The following is a 27,259-nucleotide window of genomic DNA, read 5'->3' as shown; positions in this document are numbered from 1 at the left end:
TTGTTGGCATATAATTTTAAAATTTTTCGTAGTATTCTGTAATAATTGTATTACTGTGGTGTTCGTTGTGATCTCTCCTCTTTCATTCGTGATTTTATCTGTTTGGGTTCTCTCTCTCTTCTTTTTGAGAAGTCTGGCTAGGGGTTTATCAATTTTGTTTATTCTTCCAAAAAACCAGTTCTTAGATTCATTGATCTGTTGTACTGTTTTTTTTTGGATTCTATATTGTTTATTTCTACACTAATACTTATTATTTCTCTTCTTCTGCTGGCTTTGGGGTTTCTTTGCTGCTCTTTTTCTAGTTCCTTTAGGTGTGAGGTTAGATTATGTATTTGGGATTTCTCTTGTTTCTGGAGATAGGCCTGGATTGCCACGTATTTTCCTCTTAGGACTGCCTTTGCTGCATCCCCAAGGGTTTGGACTGTCGTGTTTTCATTTTCATTTGCTTCCATATATGTTTTAAGTTCTTCTTTATTTTTCTGGTTGACCCATTCATTATTTAGTTGGAAGTTCTTTAACCTCCATGTAGTTGGAGGCTTTCTAAATTTTTTCTTGTGGTTCATTTCAAGTTTCAAAGTGTTGTGATTTGAAAATATGTATGATATGATCTGAATCCTTTTATATTGTTGAGGGCTGTTTTGTGATCCAGTATGTGATCTATTTTGGAGAATGTTCCATGTGCACTCAAGAAGAATGTGTATTCTGTTTGTTTGGGATGGAAAGATCTGAATATATCTGTTAAGTCCATCTGATCAAATGTGTCATTCAGAGCCATTATTAATGAATTGGATTTGCTAATATCTTGTTGAGAATTTTTGCATTAAGCTTCATCAGGGATATTGGCCTGTAATTCTTGTTAGTTAGTGGGGTCTTTGTCTTGTTTTGGAATCAAGGTAATGCTGGCTTCATAGAGTGAGTTTGGAATTTTTCCTTCTATTTCTATTTCTTAGAACAACTTGAGAAGAATAGGTATCAATTCTTCTTTAAATGTCTGGAAGAATTTTCCTGGGAAGCCATCTGGCCCAGGACTCTTGTTTGTTGGGAGAGTTTTGATTACCAATTAAATTTCTTTGCTGGTTATGAGTCTGTTCAAATTTTCTGCTTCTTCCTGTTTCAGTCTTGGTGGCTGTGAGTTTTGTCCATTTCTTCCAGATTGACCAGTTTGTTGGCATACACTTTTTCATAGTATTCTCATATAATTGTTTGTATTTCTGTATTGTTGGTTGTGATCTCCTCTTTCATTTGTGATTTTATCGATTTGGGTCTTTCCTCTTTTCTTTTTGATAAGTCTGACTAGGGCTTTATCAATTTTATTAGTTCTTTCAAAGAACCAGCTCTTGGTTTCATTGATCTGTTCTACTGTTTTTGTTTGTTTGTTTCTATATCATTTATTTCTGCTTTGATCTTTACTATTTCCCTTCTGCTGGCTTTAGGCTTTAGTTGCTGTTCATTTTCTAGCTCCTTTAGGTGAAAGGTTAGGTTGTGTATTTGGGACCTTTCTTACTTCTTGAGATATGCCTGAATTGCGATATACTTTCCCCTTAGAACTGCCTTTGGTGCATCCCAAAGGTTTTGGACTATTGTGTTATTTTCATTTGCTTACATGTATTTTTTAAACTTTCTTCTTTAATTTCCTGGTTAATCTATTGATTCTTTAGTAGGATGTTCTTTAACCTCCATGTATTTGAGGGTTTTCCAAATTTTTTCTTGTGGTTGATTTCAAGCTCCATAGTGTTGTGATCTGAAAATATGCATGGTATGATCTTGATATTTTTGTACTTGTTTGTGAAGGGCTGATTTGTGACCCAGTATGCGATCTATTCTGGAGCCTGTTCCATGTGCACTCAAAAAAAAAAAATGTGTATCCTGCTGCTTTAAGATTGAATGTTCTGAATATATCTGTTAAGTCCATTGGGTCCAGTGTGTCATTCAAAGCCATTGTTTCCTTGTTGATTTTCTGTTTAGATGATTTGTCCGTTGTTGTAAGTGGGCTGTTAAAGTCCCCTAATGTTATTGTATTATTATCAATGAGTTTATTTATGTTTGTTATTAATTGACTTATATATTTGGGTTTCTCAAGTTGGGGGCATAAATATTTACAATGTTAGATCTTCTTGATGGAGAGACCCCTTAATTATGATATAATACCCTTCTTTATCTCTTGTTACAATCTTTGTTTAAAATCTAAAATGCGCATATTTAAAGCATATAATTTACTATTATTTACATAACCATGTCTGTGAAACAAATACTATAGTCAAGATAATAAACATATTCATCACCTCGCAAAGTTCCCTATATGCTTCTTTCTAATCTCTCCTTCTCCCTCTGCCCATCTCTGTTGAGATGATCTAATGATTTTTTTCTTTTATTGCCTGTTAATATGGTGAATTATACTTTCAATCTTCTAGTCCTTTTTTTTTTTGGTTCTTTCCCTAGCCTTGGGTAGTTTCCTCACATATATGCACCTTTCAAAACTCAGCTGAGTATTTGCCAGGACCTTCTGCAGATGTCTGTTCTGTCATGCTTAAGCTGGCTCCTCTCCAGGACTCTGTCATGCAAACTCTAGCCACCATGGCCTTCTTGGACACCTAGCAGCATCTCCCCAGCTCAGGAAGACTACTTGACTCTGCCTGGCTTTCCCCTCCCTGTGCAATAATCTGAAAACTGATGGTTCTTGATGTATATAGGAAGCAATGCTCACAGAGATGATGTCTGGCAGAGACTATGAGGATGGGTGGGACATGCACTGAGATATAGGACAGTGGATTGAGGGGGTTGCAAGGTTGAGGGGCAGTTATTTAAGGGGGAGATATTGACTCATGTGTAAAAACCTTAGAGAAGGAGGCCAATAATCAGAAGCTGGGAAGGGAAGGGAAATGAACACGTATTGAGTATAATACTGGCCACACGATCTTTCAGCCAGCCCAATAATGAGTTTGTACCTAAATTCACTCTAGGCAATTTGCAGATAAGTGTCTTCCTTTAATTGCTCTTATCCTCATGAAACTGAGTGACTGTTAGAGACTCCTTAGATATCACTACGCTGTTGCCTAGGAGGGAGACAAGTGTTAAGGCTTCAGAGAACCCTGATCCACTTAGGATTGAAGCTCCTTTAAGAACTCCAGAACCTCCCCCAAACCCTACCTCTTGCCAAAAGAACAAAAGCAAAAACAAACACGAAACCCCTCCAGAACCCTCTGGAATTGATTAGGATGGTACACTCCATGTTCTTGGCTACTGTGTGTGGCAAGCCTAATTCCTCTTGTTTTGACTTCTCTAGAGAATCCTTCTTTTATAGTGGAATATTAGAACTTTGTATCCTCCTGGTAGAGCAGGTACTTGAGGGCTGATTCTGTTGCAGGAGGGAGGAAAAAGGCTGGTAGGAAAAGTGTAATTTTTGGTGGATGATGCAGATGGAATGTAGATTAGCAGTTGGCCATGCCATGGAGGTCCAACAAGAAGTAACAATGGAGCGTTGGCAACAAGTGGGGCCCCTCGGGGCACTTCAAGAATATTATAGATCCAGATCAGCAGTCAGCAGCCTGCATCAAGGCTTGCTGACAACACAGAGGAAATAAAGATTTATCACTCTCCTGGGCACCATATTATCTATCCCAGGTGCCCTGCCTATCATTGGCTCCTTGGATACAGAGTTTTGGAACATGGGATTATTGGCAGTTGGTGGAATCTAAATTATTCATGCATTCTTTCTCTTAACAGCTTGTAGAAACCACAGCTCCAGTCTTTACGGTCTTTATAGGAGCTCTGCATTTGAATGGAGGATCTCACTGATTAAGGTTAAAACTAGGAACAGTGAGAGGATTTTAGGGAGAGGGCAAAGTGATTCTTCTCCCTTGCACATTATAAAACTTAAAACATTATGCTCAGGGGTAAGTAATGAGGCAGGAAATAGATATGTAAACAGATTGTTTTTTCTTGAGTAAGCCTGTGCCGCTTCTAGGGTCAGCATTTGATTGCTTTAGGGGTTACGCATAATATCCCGTATACATTGCTATCACTGCTTTCTCACATCGTCACATAATCATTTATGCATCTGTTCCCTGCACCAGACTGAAATTTTTGTGGCTAGAAACTGAGTCTTATTAATCTCTGTATCCCTAGCACCTAGCAGCGATGAATGATAAAATTATTTTCTTACCAAGCATGTATTATTCCAGAAGTCATTTGCATTAGAAATTTCTTCATAGCCAACATCATATCTTTCTTTTCTAGCGTGAGTAGGAGGTAACTCGGAACAATACCTCACAGGCATTTAGTGAATGTTGATGATGCTAATGATGACATCTAGTTTCCATGGCAGCATGCACTTATACTTACAGTGTTTCTTGGACTATGTGAAATTTGGAAAAAATATATACTTCTTCCCACATTGTGAAAAAATCTTTTGTATTGCAGTATTTCCTTCACCTTTTCGTCTTTCTAAATGTGTTCATCCCAAGTAATTGAATCAATGATCGACATTGTGGTCGATCATCAGATCAGATTTAGGAAAGGTATTGGGTGGGGGTGGAGAGGAGAAAAAGAGGGGGTGAGGGAGATGGATTGTTAAAAATATGTAGATTGCAAACTCACTGCAACCCGCATTTCCTTTCTTTTTTGCCTTGCATTTCCCCATCAGTTCAACTAAATCCAACTTTCTTTTTTTTTTTTTTTAATGTTTACTTTTGAGAGAGCACAATCGGGGGAGGGACAGAGAGAGAGGGAGACAGAGGATCTGAAGCGGGTTCTACACCGACAGCAGATGAGCCCGATGTGGGGCTCGAACTCACAAACCACGACATCATGACCTGAGCTGAAGTCAGACACTCAACTGACTGAGCCACGCAGGTGCCCCCAAATCCAACTTTCTTTAAAAAAAAATTTTTTTTAATGTTTATTTATTTATTTTTGACAGAGAGAGACACAGAGCATGAGCGGGGGAAGGGCAGAGAGAGAGGGAGACATAGATTCGGAAGCAAGTTCCAGGCTCCCAGCTCTCAGCACGGAGCCCAATGCGGGGCTTGAACTCACAGACCACGAGATCATGACCGGGCCGAAGTCGGACACTCAACCGACTGAGCCACCCAGGCACCCCCAACTTTCTTTAACCCTTGAAATCACTTTACTTTCTGTATAGACCATACTGGAAACTCTGAAAGGGGATCTAAGCTGCTCTCCCATTTAACATCCTTTAGAAGCTCCCATTGCCTTTAACCACAATAGAAGCTCAGTGGCTGGGCACAGCAAGCCCTTCTTTAAAGGGCCTGCACCTACCCTTTCTTCTGTCCCAGCTGCCTCAGTTTGCATCTTCTGCTCCAGCCCTCTTTAATTCTCTGAACCTTGCTGGTTAACTTGGGATAGGTTACCCTTTTCTCACCTGATTAGCTTTATATTTTATAGTTTATATTTCGCCTCTTACTCCAGGCTTCCCCTTCCCTGGGCAATCATTTTGGAGTCCCTCTCACTCCTGGTTTTGGTGCCGATCCGTGCACTGCAGGATACCTTGGGTTTCTTGTACCATTGAACTGAGGCCAGCGTGCTGTGAACTGAATCCCTCAGTGGATGGCCGACACTTTGAGAGCAGGAGCCGTGCCTTCTGTCTAAATCTCCAGCCCCAGAATAGCTTAGGGCTAATGGAGTCGGCTGTCAACTACTGCTTCTGAGTGAATGAGTGAAGTGGTCCAATAATGTCCAGGACTCCTTATGCTCAAGTTCTACCTCTCCCGGAGGTGTTTTAATACATTAGAGAAATGTGATATTGAAACTTAAATGTGTGGAAAAGAGTCAGAACATGCAGCATTGCTAAGAGGTCCAAATCTAAGAGGAAGCATCTGCCTCAGATCTTGGCAGATTTCCTTGCCTCCCTCTAATCTGTTCTTTTATCCAACAGATGTCTGAATATTGCAGCCTCAAAATGATTAATAACTCAAGGATTGGGGGAGGGGAGTGTTTTTGTACTTTTTACCAGTACTTTGGACTCAAATCTTTCCAATTTTTATGCGTGATAGCAATTTTGTTTTCTTCTCTTGAGGTGTGAGCCTCTATAGGTTTAGCTATGAGTAACTGTTAAGAATGTATACTTATTAGTTGGTTATGGAGGAAATGACAGATGGGTGTAGGCCTCAGGGATCTGTAGAGGAGAGGGTCCACTGCATGCAGTGAGGACATTTAGGAAAGAAAAGTAGTTGGCAAGTAGTTGGTTTAGACCAATCTGAAAATAAATCAGCTCAAAGTGTTGAGGCCGCCCTTGGTTGATTTCTTTATTGAGTTAGGCATCTAAACATATGACCGTGACCCCTTGGGAGGCCTTGGAATTACTGTGAAGGACTTGAAATCCAAATGGAAACTAGTTTTTTTCTCAATCATTAGATAGTAAAAATACAAGTACTGGTATATGAGGGTTTCCATACGAAAATATTGGGAATGGATCTTGATAAACTAGTAGTTCTCATCCTGGGCTGTGAGCACTAATATTGTATTTGTGAAGCATCTCATAATGTACAAAGATCTTTTACCTACATGAATTTATTGTATTCACCATAGTATAATGGGTGGGTGTCCCTAGTGTTTCAGATGTAGAACTCGAGGCTTAGGCTGGGATTCATATTTGGTTTCGTGTATTTTATTCAACTGAGATCGCAAATTCCATGGCTCCTAGTCCAGTACTTATCTATATTATACAGAGGTCTGTGTGCGGGGGTGGGGGAGTGGGGTAGGAATCGAGAACGAAGGATTGAGAAAGATGGGACTAGATATAAAATATACACTTCTAAGGAATCAAAGAAAAGGATGGACAGGGCTGGGATCAAGACTGGGTTCTTTTGCTTAACAGTAGTATCACAAACTAAGGGATTCCGGAAGTATGACTCAGTTAAAATTGAACGAAGGTACATTATGGCCAACTAACCATAAATATTTATGTTTAAAAATAGTCCCTATTCATTAAACAGTGCTTTTTTCAAATTTTGTTTTGTCTTGCATTCAAGACAGACCCAAAATTATGCTGTTGAAGATTTATTCTGAGAATGGATATTAGAGATAATTGAAAAAGTTACATTCCAAAAGTTGTAGATCTAAGGATGAACTTCGAATTTCCATTCCAGTACCAAAGAAGGAAACGGATATGATACACATTTAACAAAAAAATTTAGTGCCTCTCTTGCATCACTAGAATTTTTTATTCTAGTCGGCAACATAATAAAGAATGTATAATTTCTGCAGGGGAATCTGTATCAGACCCAAACTGTGCTAATGTAAGCTTCTAAAAATTGATTATCCTCTCCTGTTTAGTTTATTTAGAAGAGTAGGGAGTAGCAACCCACAGAGAAATGGATATTCCATGGAAGTCCTCCAAGTAGCTAATAATAGAAATAACTATGATTTATTATTGTTTATTAAGGGCTAAGTAGTGCACTAAGCACTCTGTCTACTATCTATCTATATAGATTATTAGGAAATCCCTATTAGATATTAAGAATTAACCTTATTAAAAAATTAAGATTAAATAATAATTACCCTATTTTTAGGAAAAATGAAGTTTAAGTAAGTAAATGACTGAAGTCACACAGGCAAAAAGCAGTAGGAAGTAGAACAGGGGTTTGAACTCAGACTCTGAACCCAGTGTCCATGCTTATGCTGGTTACTACTAAAATGAGTAATGTACAATTTTCTCGGGGATCTCTGGAATTAAATTCTAGGTCTGACCATTGTGAATACATTGTCTGAGTTTTAGTTGTCAATGCCATGGATCTGTTCAAAATGAGAAAGTTTGGATGCATTCACTTTAGCAGTCACTAGATGGAGCCAGTGCACTGAAGAGCCGTCAGAGTCCTCTTGGAGACCGGCACACAGGATTTATTCTAGGAAGTCAGCAAAGGCTGGTTTTGATTGGAAAAGTGCTAAAAAGATCACTCCCTCTGACAGCTGGCTTTTTCTCTTTTCTGGATAATGTAGATGAAGAGGAAGATGAGAGGTCTCTGGAGGTGTAGAGAATTGCTAGAGCCAAGAGCTATGTGGGATGAATGCATAATCAACGAATTCTGTTCTTTCCCAGGAGTGGTTTTAATAATCTGATGTGTGGCTGGGCTGGTGGGTTGTGGCAGCAGAGAATAATATTACCCTTCCCTGTGTGATCTGCCTTGGAGATTCCAGACTTTCACATTACATAAAACTGAGCATCCCTAATTGAGCCTCTTCCATCTTTACAAGCCAGCAATGGCTGGTTGTATATATAATTAATTATATTAATATTAATATACTAATTTAAATTTTTTGCATTTACAGAATACTTGTTCAAGGTCACACGGATAGTTAATGAGAGAACCTAGGTTCTTCATACTGCATCATACTGCCACCATACACATGTGCAATAATAGTCACTAGGACTAGAAGGGCCCAGCCAGTTATGTTGTGTGACATGTGTCTACACAGCCCAACAAAAATAGGAGATGTCAGTCCTGAGTGGGGCAATGCTTAGCGAAAGAAAAATAGGAAAGTGTTGAGTCCTTCCCACTGAAGTATACTAACCTGAATATAGCTGTGCTAGACAGTGGGGCAGAGTGGGAGGGCAATAATTGAGCCTTACGCTCCTGTGAACATTAGGCTTAGTAATGGCACTGTACAATCTGAGTATAATCCTGTCAAGCCCTAGCAAGTGGCTTTATCTCTCCTGCAGTCTGAGATATCTCAGGTGTATATCACTACGGAAACCAAATACACAAGATAATAAGCAAGTTTTGTAAATGATTCTACAAATACATCTAAGTGAGGGCGACAGATCAGAGGCAATGGGAGCTGGGTCAGTTTATCCAGCCAGGGAATTTTGGCACTCCATGCTGGCCGTCAGAAACCCTATTGAGCCTGTTGTGTCAGCTGGGGGAAATAGTAAGGTTGAGTTTGGAATTTAATATGCGGACTTTTGGAAAACACGTGGTGCCATTTGAGTATCCACAATTTAGCCCCAAGTGAACTTGCTCAAAAAGTGCTGTACGTGAGAAATTTGAAGGGAAACTTAGAAAAAAGAGATACCTCTAACAGAGTTGTGGTAAAAGCGGGAGGGTGGGGGGAAGAGTAGTTCCCCATGTTAAATCAAACATGGCGGATGGAAGGGCGGGCAGACTTCAGGCTAGTGAGTAGAACCGTGAGGTCCATGCAGGAGTTCTGGAGTGGAACAGCAGCATTAATGGCAGCGCAAGTGGTGGGGACATCTGTCATCAGTCGGGCTGGTAAGTTCAAGAGCAGCTGCAGATTTCTTTCACTAATGAAATTCAACTCAGTTCATTTGGGAGACATGTACTGTGCCCTGGTTATGTGCCAGGTGTAGAATGCACCATTTTTGGTGCAATCCCAGAGAGATATTTAAGTTACACAAAAGCTACACAGAGACAGGAGATTACGTTTATTGGAGAGTAAAGGAATGTAAGAGAAGACAACCCAGAAGACCTGTTATTGATTGGGGTTTTAAAGAATGCATATTTTCTTCAAGAAAGAAAGGACATTCCAAGTAGATAAGGAAAAGAAGGTCAGGGTTGCCTGGGTGGCTCAGTCAGTTAAGTGTTCGACTCTTGATTTCGGCTCAGGTCATGATCTCACGGTTCATGAGAGTGAGCCCTGCGTTGGGCTCTGTGCTGACAGTGCAGAGCCTGCTTGGGATTCTCTCTCTCCCTCTCTTTCTGCCCCTTCCCCTGCACTTGTGTACACAGGCTTTCTCTTTCTCTCTCAAAATAAATAAGCATTTAAAAAAAAGAAAAGAAGGTCATTTGAAACAACGTATACATAAAGGCATTTTTCAGATAGGTATTGTTGTGTTAACAAGCCATCCAAAACTTAATGGCCAAAGATGATGGCAGTAATTTATTTTGATTGTGAATCTAATTTGATCAGAGCTAGTCAGGGCTGGCTTACCTCAGATGAAGCAGCTGCATCTGAGACTGGTGAATCCACTTTCATAATGGCTTACTCACAATTTGGTCCTGGCTGTAGGGTAGAAACTTAACCAGGCTGGGGCTTTTGCATAACTGCTCGGGGTTCTTCATGGTATGACAGCATGGTGGCTGATTTCAAGAGAGTGTCCAAAGCATATCAGGAAGCTGTGTTACCTTTTATGGTCTAGCCTAGGAAGGCATACAGCTCACTTCTTCCATAATCTTTTTTTTTTTTTTTTTTTTTTTTTAAATTTTTTTTCAACGTTTATTTATTTTTGGGACAGAGAGAGACAGAGCATGGACGGGGGAGGGGCAGAGAGAGAGGGAGACACAGAATCGGAAACAGGCTCCAGGCTCTGAGCCATCAGCCCAGAGCCTGACGCGGGGCTCGAACTCACGGACCACGAGATCGTGACCTGGCTGAAGTCGGACGCTTAACCAACTGCGCCACCCAGGCGCCCCTCCATAATCTTAAACTAATCCAGATTCAAGAGTTGAGAACATAGACGCCACATATCAATTAGAAGAGTGTTAAGTCACTTGTAAGAAGATGTTATTGTGACTGTCTTTGGAAAATATGATTTGCTATAGGCACAGATGAGTGAAACACCATGGCATGGTCAAGGAAAAGTTCTTAACACAGGCATTTCTTCTTCCTAAAACAGTAAACAGTAAAGACTTTCTTTGTGGAGGAGAAGGATTCCCATATTAAGTCCAGCTGGGCAAATATCAAAACCTTTGGGCCTCAACATTTTATTTTTCAAACAAATATAATCATACTTCCTTTGCCTACTGTCAGGATGCTCTCCTTCCACTCCCAGCTACATTGAGGTATAATTGACATATAACATTGTGTAAGTTTAAGGTATACAGTGTGATGATTTGATACACTTAAATGTTGTGAAATGTTTGCCACAGTCGCGTTGTTAACATCTTACCCCCTCACATAATTACTGTGTGTGTGTGTGTGTGTGTGTGTGTGTGTGTGTGTGTGGTGAGAACATTTAATATCTACTGTCTTAGCAAATTTCAAGTATATAATACTGTGTTGTTAACAGCAATTACCATGCTGTGCATTAGATTTCCAGGACTTACTCATCTTATAATTGGAATATTGTACCCTTTGACTGACATCACCCCATTTCCCACACCCTACAGCTCCCTGGCATCCACCAGTTTACTTTCTGTTTTAAAAAGTTCAGCATTTTTAGATCCCACGTACAAGTGTAGTACACATACAGTATTTGTCTTTCTCTGACTTATCTCACTTAGCATATGCCCTCAAGGTCCATCTGTGTTGTTGCAAATGGCAGGATTTCCTTCTTCCTGATGGTTAAATAATATTCCATTGTGTGTTTGTATACCTGTCTGTGTCACATCTTCTCTATCCATTCATCCCTCCATGGGCACTTAGGTTGTGTCCATATCTTGGCTATTGTGAACAATGTTGCAATGAACAGATGGGAATACAGATATCTCTTGGAGATCCTGATTTAATTTCATTTGGATTTGTATACCCAGAATCATATGAATCATATGAATCATATGGTAGTTATATTTTTAATTTTTTTTTTTGAGGAACTTCCATATTGTTTTCTATAGTGGCTGTACCAATTTACATTCCTACTAACAGTGTAGAGAGTTCTCTTTTCTCCACATCCTTGACAACACTTCTTATCTCTTGTATTTTTGATGATAGCCATTTTAACAGGTGTGAGGTGATAGCTCATTGTGGCTTTGATTTACATTTTCCTGATCATTAGTGATGTTGAGCGCCTTTTCATGTATCTATCTGTTGGTTATTTGATGTCTTCTTTGGAAAAATGTGTATTTAGTTCCTCTGCTTACCTTTAAATTGGATTAAAAATTTTGTGGTTCTATATGAACTTTATGATTTTTTTTGTATTTCTGTAAAAAGTGCCATTAGAATTTTGATAAGGATTTCATTGAACCTGTAGATCACTTTGGGTGGTATGGGCATTTAAACAATATTAATTCTTACAATCCATGAATATGATATTTCTCCATTTGTTGGTCATCTTCAATTTCTTTCATCAAGGCCTTATGGTTTTAAATGTACAGATCTTTCACTTCCTTGGTTAAATTTATTCCTAAGTATTATTTCTCTTTATTTCTTTTTCAGATATTTTGTTGTTGGTGTATAGAAACACAACTGATTTTCATATTTTGATATTGTATCCTGTAACTTTACTGAATTCATTGATTAGTTCTAACAGTTTTTTGGTCACGTCATTAAGATTTTCTGTCCATAAGATCATGTCATCTGCAACAGAGACCATTTTATTCTTTTTCCAATTTGGATGCTTTTAATTTCTTTTTCTTGTCTGATTGCTCTGACTAGGACTTCTAATATTATGTTGAATAGGAGTGGTGAGAGTGAGTACCCTAGTCTTGTTTTTTTCTTTTAAATGTTAATTTATTTTGAGACAGAGAGAGTGCACATGGGGGAAGGAGCAGAGAAAGAGGAGAGAGAGAATCCCAGCACAGAGCCTGATGCAGGGCTTGATCTCACAAACTGTGAGATCCTGACCTGAGCTGAAATCAAGAGTTGGCTGCTGGGGCACCTGATGGCTCAATTGGTTGAGCACCTGACTTAGGTTCAGGTCATGATCTCGTAGTTTGTGAGTTCAAGCCCATTGGGCATACTGCTGTCAGGGCAAAGCCTGCTTCAGATCCTCTGTCCCTCTCTTTCTCTGCCCCTCCCCTGCTTGCGCTCTCTCTCAAAAAAAAAAAAAAAAGAGTTGGCTGCTTAACTGAGCCACGCAGGCACCCCTTGTTCTTGATCTTAGAGGAAAAGCTTTCAAACTTTTAAGTATGATGTTAGCTGTGGGTTTGTCATATATGGTCTTTATTATATTGAAGTATGTTCCTTCTATACTCAAATTATTTTTATCATGAAGGGATGTTGTATTTTGTCAAATGCAATTTCTGCATCTACTGAGGTAATCATATGATTTATCTTTTATTCTGTTAATGTGGTTTATCACATTTATTGATTTGTGTGTGTTGAACCATCCCTGCATCCCAGGGATAAATACCATTTGATCATGACATATGATCCTTTTAATACACTCTTGAGTTCATGGGGTGCCTGGGTGGCTCAGTCAGTTGGGCATCTGACTTCGGCTCAGGTCATGATCTCACAGTTTGTGAGTTCGAGCCCCATGTCATGCTCTGTGCTGACAATGTGGAGCCTGGAGCCCGGAGCCTGCTTTGAGTTCTGTGTCTCCCTGTCTCTGCCCCTCCCCTGCTCTCTCCCTCAAAAATAAATAAACATTAAAAAAATAGACTGTTGAGTTCAATTGCTAATATTTTGTTGAGAATTTTTTCATGTATACTCAGTGTGATTTTGACCTATAGTTTTATTTTCTTACAGTGTTCACATATGGCTTTGGTATGTGGGTAATGCTGGTTTTGTAAAATGAGCCTGAGAGTATTCCTTCCGCTTTGATTTTTTGGAAGAGTTTGAGAAGGATTGGTGTTAATTCTTCTTTAAACATTTGATAGAATTAGCCAGGGAAACTGTCTGGTCCTGTATGTTAGAACCTTTTTGATTACAGGTTTAATCTCCTTAATTGTTATTAATTTATTTAGATTTTCTTTTTTTTTTTTTAATAATTCAGTCTTGGTAGGTCGTATGTTTCTAGGAATTTATCAATTTCTTCTAGGTTATCCAGTTTGTATAATTGTTCATAGTAGTCTCTTATGATCTTTTGTATTTCTGTGGTTTCACTTGTAATGTCTCATCTCTTATTTCTAGTCTTATTTATTTGAGTCTTCTTTCTTAGTATAACTAAAGGTTTTTCAATTTTTAAAAATCTCCCTAGAAAACCAGCTCTTAGTTTTTTTTGTTTCTATTGATTTCCAGTCTCTACTTCATTTACTTCTTCTCTGCTCTCTGTTATTTCCTTCCTACTGTTAACTTTGGGTTAGTTTGTCCTTCTTTTTCTAGTTCCTTTATTTTTTTCTTAATTTAGACACTCATCATTTTAAACTTCTCTCTTAGAACTGCTCTTGCTGCACCATAAATTTTGGTAGGTTGTGTTTCCATTTTCATTTTCATTCGTTTCAAGATTTTTAAAAAATATTCATGCATTTTCCAGCTTTCTTCCTGTAATTGATTTCTAGTTTCATACCATTGTGGTCAGAAAAGACTTGCTGTGATTTCAGTCTTCCTTTGCTAAGACTTGTTTTGTGACCTATCAATAATTTATCCTGGAGAATATCACATGTACACTTGAGAAGAACGTGTATTCTGATGCTGTTGGATGGAATATTCTATATATGTCTGTTAGGTCCATGTAGTCTAAAGTATGGCTAAAGTGCAATGTTTCTTTATTGATTTTCTGTCTGGATGATCTACCCATGGTTGAAAGGACTATTGACCTTTTCAACTGTTATTGTATTGTTTCCTATTTCTTCCTTCAGATATGTTAATATTTGCTTAATATATTCAGGTGGCCTGACGTTGGGTGTATATACATTTACAATTGTCATAGCCTCTTTTTAAAATTTTTTTTTCAACGTTTATTTATTTTTGGGACAGAGAGAGACAGAGCATGAACGGGGGAGGGGCAGAGAGAGAGGGAGACACAGAATCGGAAACAGGCTCCAGGCTCTGAGCCATCAGCCCAGAGCCTGACGCGGGGCTCGAACTCACGGACTGTGAGATCGTGACCTGGCTGAAGTCGGAAGTTGGACGCTTTACCGACTGCGCCACCCAGGCGCCCCAACCTCTTTTTTAAAAAATACTTATTTATTTTTGAGAGAAAAAGAGTGTGAGTGGGGGAGGGGCAGAGAGCAAGAAGGAGACAGATAATCCCAAGCAGACTCCATGCTGTCAGCCCAGAGCCTGGTGCAGGACTCAAACTCATGAACTGTGAGATCATGACCTGAGCCAAAATCAGGAGTCAGATGCTTAACCAATAGAGCCACCCAGGTGTCCCTAACAATTGTCATATCCTCTTGATGAATTGACCCTTTTATCATTATTATTTTCTTTTTTTTGTATCTTTTGCTTTTTGACCCCTTTATCATTATTATTATATAATAACCTTATTTGTCTCTTGTTATGGCTTTTGAGTTAAAATCTGTTTTGTCTGATATAAGTATAACTACCCTTCCTCTCTTTTTGTTTTCATTTCTGTGGAGTATTTTTTTTTCATTCTTTCACTTTGAGCCTATGTGTATGTATACTTAAAGGTGATGTGAGTCTTTGTAGGCAACGTTTAGTTGGTTCTTGTTTTTCTATTCATCCAGCTGCTCTGTGAATGGAGAATTTAATCCATTTACATTTAGAGTAATTATTGAGAGTAAGGACTTACTAATGCCATCTTACTGTTTTCTGGCTGTTTTATAGGTCCCTCATTCCTGTCTTCCTCTCTTGCTGTTTTCCTCTGTGAATTGATGATATTCTATAGTGGTATGCTTTGATTCTCTTCTCTTTATCGTCTGTGAATCTACTATAGTATTTTGCTATGTGGTTACAATAAGGCTTACATAAAATATCTTATAGATATAATAGTCTATTTTATTCTGATGATGACTCAACTTCAGTTATATACAAAAACCCTATCTTCTGGTCTTTCCCCTTTGCATTTTTGATATCACAATTTACCTCTTTTTATATTGTATATTCATTAACAAATTATTATAGCTATAGATATTTTTTAATATTCTTGTCCTGGAACATGTATACTAGAGTCAAATGGTTAACACACCACCATGTTGCAGTATTAGCATATTCTGAGGTTTGACTATATACTTCTACCAGTGCATTGTATATTTTAATATTACCAATTGGTGTTTTTTCATTTCAGCTTGAAGAACTCTTCAGCATTTCTTGTAAGGTAGGTCTAGTGGTGATGAACTCCCTTAGATTTTGTCTGGTAAAGTCTTTATCTCTCTCTTATTTCTGAAGAGCAACTTTTCCAGATACGATGTTTTTGGTTGGCAGTTTTTTTCTTTCAGTGCTTTAAAAGTCATCCCACTCTACTTGCCTGTAATGTTTCTGCTGAAAAATTCACTGGTAGCCTCATAGGAGTTCCCTTGTAAGTTACAAGTTTCTTTTCTCTTGCTGCTTTGAAGACTCTCTTTGTCTTTTATTTTTGACACTTTTATTATAATGTGTCTTAGAGATTTCTTTAAGTTCAGTTTGTTGTGGATCTATGAGCTTCATGAATTTGGATTTCCAAATCTCTCCAAAGACTTGGGAAGTTTCCAGTCATTATCTTTTGAAATAATCTTTTTGCCTCTTCTCCCCCCTTTTTTTTCTTTCTAAGACTTCAATAATTCATAGATTGTTTCTTTCGATGGTATCCCTTTGGTCATATAGGCTTTCTTTATGCTTTTTCATTCTTTTTGTTTTTTCTCTTCTAACTGGAGAATCTCAAAGTTCCTGTTGGCTGATTCACAGATTCTTCCTTCTGCATAATTCATTCTGCCATTTATGCTCTTTATTGTATTTTACATTGTATTTATTGTATCCTGCTCTGAAACTTTTTTTTTAAATGATTCTGTCTCTTTGTTAAACCTTTTAATTTTTCACGTATTGTTTTCCTGATTTGTCCAATTGTCTTTTGGTGTTTTCTTGTAGCTCACTGAGCTCCTTTAAAAGAGCTATTTTCAGGGATGCCTGGGTGGCTCAGTCAGTTAAATGTCCAACTCTGGATTTTGGCTCAGGTCATGATCTCACAGTTTTTGAGACTGAGCCCTGTATCAGACTCTGCACTGACAGTGCAGAGCCTGCTTGGAATTCTCTCTCTCCTTCTCTCTGCCTCTCCCCTGCTTATGCTCTCTCTTTCTCTCATAATAAATAAATAAATAAATAAATAAATAAATAAAAATAATAAAGAGATATTTTGAATTCTTTAACAGGCAAATTGCAGCTCTCCATGTTTTGGGGGGTAGAATATTAGAAGACATTGTGATTCTTTTGTGGTGTAATGTTTCCTGGTTTTTCATGTTTCTTGAGGTCTTGCACTGCTGTCTTCACATCAACTAAGTCACCGTCTCCAGTCTTTACTGACTGTCTTTGGGAGAGAAATACCTTCTGTCAGCCCCACTAGGAACTCTGAGGCTTTCCCAGATCTTCTGTGGATGTGTCTGCTCCATACTTTTTGCTCCCTCTTGTGACAGAATTCTTAAGCTTGTATACCTTCTCTTGATCCTGCAAAGTGCCAGGCTTGGTGCTGACAGTGTTCCTTTTGGTTTACCAAAAGTGATGCTAAAGTTGAAGTTTGTGGCCCTGACCCACAGATTCAGGTTGACTTTCTGCATGTGCTTACTGATAGTCTACCAAAGCTTGCTCTTGCTGTCATTAGGAATGTGCACAGATTGGGCTGGCCACAGGGTGGTGGTGTGTGTGTGGGTGAAGTGTGGAGCCTTGAGGGTGCCCATGGGCCAGTTGGGGGGCAGAATCCAAGGGCAGGGCATCCCTGTGGTTCACAGGCAGGCTTCTTAATAGAGTCCATGATGCTGTTAGTAGGATCTGCATTCCTTTAGTGCCCTCCCAGAGTCCTTCCCAGTCTCCAAGTCTCTTCCTGCCCCCCCCCCCCCCGCCGTCATGTGGATCTCATGATTCAGTACTTTGGATGGGGTGAGAGAGAAATGGGCCTCTTTGGAAGAGTCATGCACATCTGGGGAAACGAGGTGCTCACTTACACTCTCTTTTTCCCACATAGAGGGGAACAGAAGGTCTCTCTTGGCACTGAGCTGTGCCACCTTGAGGGAGAGGTAATGTGGGCAAGTCATATTGTCCTCTTACCCTCTCTAGTGCACCTAAACTCTAGTGCATCTGAACTGTTGGCTTCAACAGTTTGCTGGGACTTCTCTGCTTCCACAAAGGCTGTCTCATCTGTGGGTGATTATCTAAGATAGTGTTCTCCAGATACTCCTGGACCATGACTGAGCAGGGCTGGAACTAGTTCACAGGCCACTGCAAGGTCCACAGCCAGGACAAGGTCTGTATGCCTATGACCTGACACATAGGTGGGTGAGACTCCTATCAATGGGCCTAGGCTTGTAGTGTTGATCCCACAGATCCTACAAAGACATTTTTGTCCACTGATGTATACAAGTTTGTTGAGGGGAGATAGAAGTGAGGGATGCCTTTTTCAGGCATCTTCCTCAAAGGATGCTTTTGAGGGTCAAACTATTTGAAACTGGTAAAGCACATTCATATTTATTTATTCAACTATCTATCCATTCATACACCCAACCTTGATCCATCCATTTTTTGAGTTATCAAACATCTATAATATATCAATCCTGTACTATGGCATGGACACAGGGTAAGCAATTATTAGTGGCCTGATGAATATTCCTAAATACCATTTAGGTACAGCAATGCCAGTAAATTAGAATCACCACTGTATCAAAAATATTTAACCAGTATATGTAAACTAATTGGTCACCAAAGGTAATTTATATTAATGTTCAAATTTTTGTTTGTTTAAGCTTCTTATCAAAGGTAGTGATATTTAAAAGCCTTTTCTTGAATACATTCTCAAAGCAATTCTATTTCTATAATAACAATACAAATAAGCTCAAATAGTCTCCTTTATTAGATTTATCACAAATAGCAACTCTGTGCTCTCTTTGGCCAGAATTGTGGGTTTGTTATCACAGCATCTTTTCAGTGTTATACATCTTTCAGTGGCTGCTTTCCAACCTATTCTTGGTTCACATTATAGTATGGCATTACTCAGGTTATAAGCAAATTAAGAATTAAGTATCTACATTTTATTTAAACAACAGTATCGTAGGAGTTATAGTAGCCAAGGAAGAAAATTCTACAACAACTTTTTATTTTATGAATTACCAAATAGTATTTACACCCAACACCACACAAATCCCTTTATACAATATAAAAATTATAAGACATTTTACTGCAATTCAGTATATCCCACATCTCCACACAAATACATCTTTGCCAGAAGAACTTTTAGGCTGGTGTGATGTATAGTGGTTAAGAGCATGGCTCTGGAGTAAGACAGACTAGAATCATGGTGTTTCAGATACTAGCTGTATGGCCTTGGACAGGTTATTTAACCTCTTTAAATCTCAGCTTCTCTGCCTTTTAGATGTGAACAGGAATACCTATTTATGGGGCTGTTATTGAGAAAACAAGAGAACTAATGCTTATGAAGCTCTTGGTAAAATTACTTGTGTAAGGTCTCCATAAATGTTGGTTTTTAGTATCCATGCTATTTTGACTAAGTTAAAGTGAAGAGGTATAATGCAGTTTTTATTTTTTCTACATTTGAATTTATAGATTATTTTTTATAATAGTATATTTTGCATGTATTTCATATAAAATTAGGTTTGGCTAATTAGGTGAGTTACAGAGGCCTAAAGTAACAGTGGCTTTAAAAATATTCTTTTTTTTTTTCTTTTCGTAGAAAAGTTAGGCTGTCCAGGGCCAGTATAGTAGTTCTCTTCCAAAAAGTTCCCAGCAATCAAGAATCCTTAGAGTTTACCTCTCTGTCATCTTGAGGCTGTGGCCGTTATCCTCATGATATAGAATGTCAGCTACAGTCCCAGTCTCTCACTTAGGCAGCAGATTGGGAAAAGGGTTGAAAAAAGAAAGTGGGTGAGGAAGGCAAAGGGTACAAGATTGTGGTCTTTGAAGGGAAGTTCTCAAAAGTTGTCACATATTTCTGTGTTTATTCTATCCCTAATCTACACATATGGTCAAACCCAGATGCAGTGAAGGATTAGAAAATGTATTCTCCATTCTGAGGGGATATTTGCTCGGCTTAGAATTCCAAGTCCTCCTACTATGAAGGAATGGGGAGCAAGGATACTGGGGGACACTGGTACACATCTCCCACAATGTAACTTGTAACTTGTTTATTAAACCTACAGGTATGAACTCATTAAAACTGACTCATTAAATTCATGTGGTATATAAATATGAATGATTTGTGTGCCCAATAAATTCTACCAACTTTGTCAAACCGCCATTTCCTCCTGTAAACCAGCTCCCCTAATGATATTTGTACTTTGGCCACTTTAGGCCATGCAGAATGGTCTTGTTTCAACTTGTGAGCCCCAGTCTCTTCATTTAAAAACATCTGTGTGATCAGACCAAAAATACAGGACAAACTGATGGTTGCAAGAAGAAAGGGGGATAGGGGGCTGGGCAAAACGGGTGAAGGGGAGAGGGAGACACAGGCTTCTAGTTGGGGAATGAATAAGTCACAGAAGGCACAGCCTGGGGAATATAGTCAGTGGTATTGTACTAGCCCTGTAGAATGACAGATGGTAACTACACTTGGGTGTATTGCATAATGTATAGAGATGTTCAAGCACTGTGTTTTATACCTGAAATTAATGTAACATCATGTGCCAACCATACTCAAATAAAAAAAAATTAAAATAAAATTAAACACCCATCGATCTGATCATTGATTGACAGCTTTACCCTTTCTCCCTCCCATTCAGATTAGACTAGTAGTTCCAGGATTCTAGTGGGAAGAGGCATCACTTGGTTTTTTTCATCTCCCTCCTTCTTCCTGCTTACCTTTCTGAGAGTGAATCAGGGACAGACTGAGGGACACAGATGGTGGCATCTTCTTACCTTTCTTTTGACCATTCTCACTGCTCTGGCTACTTGCTTGAAGGTCCAGTGGTAGCAGTGGGCATTCCTTTAGGCTCTGCTGATGAGGCTCTGTCCTACGCGCTCCATTGGCATTAATAGTCCTTTGTGAGTTTCACAGCTACCTGCCCGCCATGGCTCCCTACTCAGGATCTGCAACCAGTTGTGGAATTGATTTTCTGCATGCTTAAGGAAGCAAGAACCCAAGGGGACCGTCTGTCCCTCCCAGCCTGGCTATGCCCCTGTGCCCCATCTGTGGTGCTCTTTCTCCTGCTCTGGGGGCAGGTCAGTGAGTCCAGTGGCCTTAGGCTGCTTAGATATCCAACTGGGGCAAGTTCTGACCTCTGCTCTTCATTTTTTTTCTTATTCTTATATATGTGTGTGTATATATGTGTGTGTGTGTGTGTGTGTATACACGCACACACATACAGAAAAACATACACAGAGAAACTTGCCATTTTCACCCTTTGAGTGTTTAAGTTAGTGGACTTAATTCCATTTACACTGTTGTGCAGTCATTACTATTTCTAAATAGTGTTTTTGGGTGTTTTCGTCACCCAAACAGAAACTCTGTATACATTAAACAAAAACTCCCTGTTTTTCCTCCCCTTAGCCCTTGGTAACCTCAAACCACTTTGTGTCTCTGTGAATTTGCCTGTAACAGACATTTCAACTAAGTGAAGCCACACCGTATTTGTCCTTTTTGTTTGGCTTGTTTCACTTAGCATTATGTTTTCATTGTCCATCCATGTTGTAGCATGTATCTGAAGTTCATTCTTTTTTACGACTAGCATTCCATGATATGTATATGCCACATTTCACTTATCCACACTTTTTGGCTATTGTGAGTAACACTGCAAAGAACATTGGCATCCGTCTGAGTTCCTGCTTTGAGTTCTTCTGAGTGTGTATCTAGGGGTGGCCTTGCTGGGTCATATGGTAACTTGATGTTTATCTTAGGAATTGCCAACCTGCTTTCCACAGCATCTGTGCCAGCACTGTGCAAGTTTCCCAACTTCTCCATATCTCACCAACACTTGTTATCATCTTTTTTGACTATAGCCACCCTGATAGATTTGCAGTCATGTCTCACTGTGGGTTTTTAAAATTGAAATATAACTGATGCACAACATTACATTAGTTTCGGGTGTACAACATAATGATTTGACAACTGTATACATCATGTCGTGTTCACCACAAGAGTAACCACCATCTGTAGCCATGCAACACTATCACAGTACCATTGACTACATTCCTTGTGCTGTGCCTTTATCCCTGTGACTTACTTATTCATTCCATGACTGGAAGCCTGTACTTCCTACTCTCCTTCCCCCATTTTGCCCATCTTTCTACCCCCTTTGTCATGATATTGATTTGCATTTCCCTGATGGCTAAGGGTGTAAAGCATCTTTTCACATGGCTATCAGCCATTTGTATTTCTTCTTGGAGAAATGTCTATTCAAGTTTTAAGCTGGGTTGTTTGTCTTTGGGGGCATTCCTCCCTTCTTGAGGCTGCCACAGGGGAGAAGAAAGAGGAGAACTTTCCATCCTGCTGCATTTGCCAAGAGATCATCTTCTCATGCCTCTGGTCTTCTTATGGCTGTTTGTTGATGAATCAGTTCAGGCTCTCTCTTGTAGTGGGAGAAGGGGGTGGGTAATGGAGGCTCACAGCAAGAAGTAGCCTTTAAGAATTGTGTTCCCAGGGATCACCTCTGGAGGATCAAAAAGATCCTAATCAGATCTTACATGAACCTGTTTCATTTATGCATAAAATAATTCACTCTTAAAACAGAAAGAGACCTTAGAGTTCATTGGGTCCAACTCCATTATTTTACAGATAAAGCACAGGTCCTGAAAGGTGAAATAACTTTCTCCGTTATTTTGCTAGTTTAAAACTGATTTTTTAAATGCCTGGCTTATGTGTCACTACAATTGGCTGCAAAAGTGTGTTTTCACTGGAGAGGACACGTTAGAGATATGACCTATTTTTGTTTTCCTTTCTGCATGTGAAAGAGAAAGATTCAAGGTGAAAATATTTTGTCATCAACTCTACTATATGAATGGTTTCTAGGCTTTTGGGCCTCAGACTATTATTCTAAGTGAATATAGATGAGCAGTACGCCTGGCTAGCTCTCTACACTTTGCAAAGTGGTATCTTAGAACATCCTGACCATCAGTGAGCAGGTGTTAGTACTCCTATTGGATGGGTGAAGACATGAGCAAGACCATCAGTAAACTGGGGGCAGCTTTTGGAGCAGATCAGTTTCTCATCTCTGTGAAAATGATCTGGCTGTCACCCTACTGATTACCTGCAAACTAAAGTAGACAGAACATCAGAATGTGGGGTGAGAGAACCCAGCCCCCTCCCTCACTAGTTGTGACCTTAGGCAAGTCACTTTACCTTTCTGATTCTCGGGCTCCTCATGTGTAAACCAGAGACAAAAATAACACTTATCTCTCCAATTGTTGCCGGAATCAACACAGAAAATGGAACAAAAGTCTTCTGTGAATATAGAGAACTATACAAATGTTGGTGATTGCTATTATCTGGCCTTCTGGGTAGAGGGTCACTCTGTGTATTATAAATAAGACTTTGTAAGGCTGAATGGCATTGGAAGCTTAGGAGAGCTTCAAAGGGCTCCCGCAGAGTAAAAGATGATGTTCTCTTCATCCTCAGGTCTTATCATAGCCCATAACCATTGTTATTTAGAATTCAACAGACATAACAAGCTAAGTCTTCTTGAAATATTCCCCACTTTGTAAATACAGCTTTGCTTTTACAGTTCTTTTACCAGCAGAAAGATGCAACGTTTGCTCATTTCACCTAGCATTTGAAAGGTCAGTGGTGAAAATCTGAAAATCTTTCCAACACAGAAATCCAGTCACGACGCTCCTATTATTAAAACCTTTTAACTCCCTGTGGCTCACAGGATAAAGTCCAAATACCATAGTGGCAAATCTTTTTTCTATCCAAGTGAACTATTAACATGTAAATGAATCTTACACGTTATTTATTACTCAAACCCCTGTCATGGGTGTACGAGGCCACTGTGGTCCGGCCCATCTATGCTTTCAGCCTAATCTCCTACCTCCCTTTACACACTCTCTTTGCGCCACTACCCCTCTCGCCCAGGACCACAGATGCTCTGCTTGTCGTGGCCTCCTCTTGGTCCGCATGTGCCGCCTCAGCCACATGGGGTGCCTTACTCCCTTTCTGCGTGTTTGCCGCTTTTGTGTTGATCCCATAAGGCCTAGCTCAAAAGCCACCTCCTCTGTGAAACCATCTTCTTCCTCACAGGGAGGATTAATCATTCCTTCTCTGTGTGAAAAAAAGCATTTCCCACATGACTCTGTCTTTTGTCCTGTTTCATTGGAGATTTTGCTCAGCCATTAGTCTGCAAACATTTTGAGGGCTGGGTCAGAATCATATTCTTTGCATCTCTGTACCCCAGTACCCAACGCCATATGTGGAAACAGCAGGTGCTCCATACGTGTTTGCTACATAAATGTTTGTTGAAGCCCATAGGGCAGGATATACTGATATGAAAAACAAGAACCCATTTATAACAGGTGATTTAAAACTCACCAACAATCTCTATACCCAGAACTATGCCCATTATTACTTTGAGTCTTCCATTTACTCTGTCCAAGACTAAAGACACTTCACCATTCTCTGACTAGACATGAATTAGACAATGAAACAAAGCCTTCCTTTAAAGTTCTACCTTCTAAGGCTTTCTTTTAGTCAGTCAGTCCATTAGTTGGAGAGCTGGGGCCTGGGACATGGGTCCCTCTCTCCTTGTAACACTAGCAAGCTGTGTGACTTTAGCCAATCTCTCCTGGTCTCTGGGCTTCTGGTTTGGAATGAGGGAGTTAGCCTACATATCCTCAGAGGTTCCTCTCGGTTCTGACCATTTATCTTCTACATAGAAGATCCTAGAAAAGCTGAATGAGGCAAATAAAAGGCAAATCTATTTCAACTGGGGGCAGAAATACAATGCAGAGACACACTGGCAGTAGAGGGGGTAGGACAGAGGTAGGAGAGGAATCAACATGAAATTCTGCCATTCCTTCAAAATTAGCATGTTCTGTTGTGGCTTCCTCATTTCTTCCAGCACAGGGTAAGTCCTTCTAGCTTGAAATACATCTTCAGAATACTTACCCCTTCCCCAGGATGCTTCCTAACCCTGGAAGTTCTTCCTCAGACCTGGTCACAGAATCCTGGAGAATAGCCCCCCTTTGAATTCTTGTGAATTCTTTTCCCGCACCTCCCCAGCATTTCAATAAGTCACTGCCAGTGAGATCAGGATGGGAAGCAGCAGAAGGGTCAGGTGAATCCAAGCAAGAGGAATAGAAACACCAGGCTCAGTGGTTTGAAAAAGCAGACATGGAAAGAGAGGAAGAGTCAGTGATGGAAGGGAAGGGCTTGGGAACAAGACACATTTAGGAATTTTACTGCAGATCTGTTGGGCTTCAGAGTTTTTGTTTTTGTTTTGGTTTGTTTGTTTGTTTTGATTTTAAAGAGGAAAATTCTGAAAAAAAAAAATGGAAAACATGAGGATCGCACACCAGTGCAGAGGGTGCGGATAAGTGCATAACGTTAAATATTTTACAAAAGGCCTCATATTAATTTTGATGTGTCTTTCATTAAGTGAAAAGTAGGGACATTTATTGGATGGACTGGCTATGAGTAAGTTCTTAAAATAAATCCTAATATTAACTGCTCCAAAAGGGACAAAGTTCCAGCACCAAAGCAAAGAGGAGAGGGGTGCGGTCAAGAAAAGGGCTCAAAGAAGCAGTATCTTCTTTTATTAAAGTGAAGAAAATGGAAGACAAGATTGAGGAAAAACCACAAAAAAATGGAAAGAGGACACAAAACATCCAGCAGGGAGATGGCCATGCGGCAGCCATTGTCCAGGGAGCCTCAGTGCAGCACTTCCTCGCCCATCTCTCATCCCAACCATCACCCCTTACGTAATAAGAAGAAGATAACGCTGGGTAGTCAGAAAAAATGTTGCTCACAATTCAACTAAAGATAAGTAACAGCAAAGATATATCCAGTCCCTCGGCAAACTACTGATGTTGCATAGCAACAACTGCCTAGTTTTATTTCTGTCACAGAATTGCCATAAGGGAGCTTTGAAATTAAGTATTTTTTAGAAATTTAAACAAACAAGGTAGCATACCTCGTCACACCCATCCAAGTCACCTGCTTCCTTCCAAAATTAGAAAGGCAGCCTCTCAAAGGAGATAATTAAGATAGTAACAAGGGAAACAAAAATTCATTGGGTTCTTACTAATAATCTCTTTCGGATTTATCCCATTTAGTCCTGACAAGAACCATGTGAGGCAAGTCTTCTTCCCATTTTGCAAATGGGGAAACAGAACATGGAGTAGCCTGGCCAAGGTCATATAGCCAGTAAGAGGCAGAGTTAGGATTTGAAACATTACCCCCATCCTTTTCCTGCCTGTCTCACAATCCAGTGCTTTTCCCATCACTCTGTGCTACAGTGAGGTCCGTGGCTGGCTGTACCAACAACTCTCACCCTTTTGGAAGGTGTCTTGGGTTGTATCCATAACAAGCTGGCAATACTTTTAGAAGACCATCTGGAAAAATCTGGACCTAGGTCTGACCCTATGGGCCAGTTGTTTCAGGTACAGATTTACCTGAGAATAGCTGAGTGTATAATCAGTCTAGTGCAGGAAACTCAGAGAAAGGCAAAGATTGTGAAAACACAATCTCTCTTCAGGGCACTTGTGTGCTGACCTGTTTGAGGGGAGTCCCTACCACAATTCCTGGTATTGGCATTTGCAGGCAGGTATTTAGGAGTTGTTCAAGAAATAAGTTCTTTTGTCTTTTCTTTGTTTTTTTTTAGTTGTTGGTTCTGTATAGGCAAGAATAACAAAACAAATACAAGGAATACAAGTTACAGACATTTTTCAAATCGCTTCTACTTATGACTTGGGGGTGTATCATGGAAAGATCCCACCTCTGATTGCCGACCACCCATTTGGTTCTTACACAGAGGAGGAATTTCTTCAACAAATATTTCTGGGCACCTATTGTGTGCTGGTCATTGTGCTGGGTAACAGGATACAAAACTATATTATCATGATCTCTGACATCAAGAAATTCTTCAACCTAATTTGAAGAGACAAATATTATACAAATAGTTAATACTGTGTGATAGATAAGTATTAAAACAGATTAGGCTTAAAGCCTAGCACAAAAATAGGTGTAATCTGGTCTGCTGCATCAGAAAAGGTTTTTGTTCGAAGAGAACCCACTTACTCATGTTAATGCAGGTCTTAGGATCATTGTGTCATTCTAGGTAGAAGGACAACATGGGATCATGAAACCACAAGCAGTTCAGGAAGGCTGGAGTATACATTGTTGGGAGGGAGATGACCTTAGAGAATAGGTAGGAGTCAGTGATGGTGTGGTGTCTGTGTAGGCTGAGGCTGGGCTTATGGTATAAGGTTAGGGAGGGGTGTTTGTTCTATGGATGATGGGAACCATTGACTGATATAAGCAGGGAAGTAATATCTGGTGGCAATCAGGTGCAGAAAGATTAGATGCTGAAAGATCAGGAAAACACTGAGTAGAACAAATTTAAAGGAATTTCTTTGCCAGAGTTCTTTTAAAAGTATTTTAATATGCAGATGAATACTGTGAAACAGCTTTGTGGTGGCTATTCTCCTTTTGTCCCTC

The sequence above is a fragment of the Prionailurus viverrinus genome, chromosome B4 (assembly GCF_022837055.1).
Source record: "Prionailurus viverrinus isolate Anna chromosome B4, UM_Priviv_1.0, whole genome shotgun sequence".
Taxonomy (NCBI): Eukaryota; Metazoa; Chordata; class Mammalia; order Carnivora; family Felidae; genus Prionailurus; species Prionailurus viverrinus.
Note: the sequence above shows the minus strand (reverse complement) of the source record.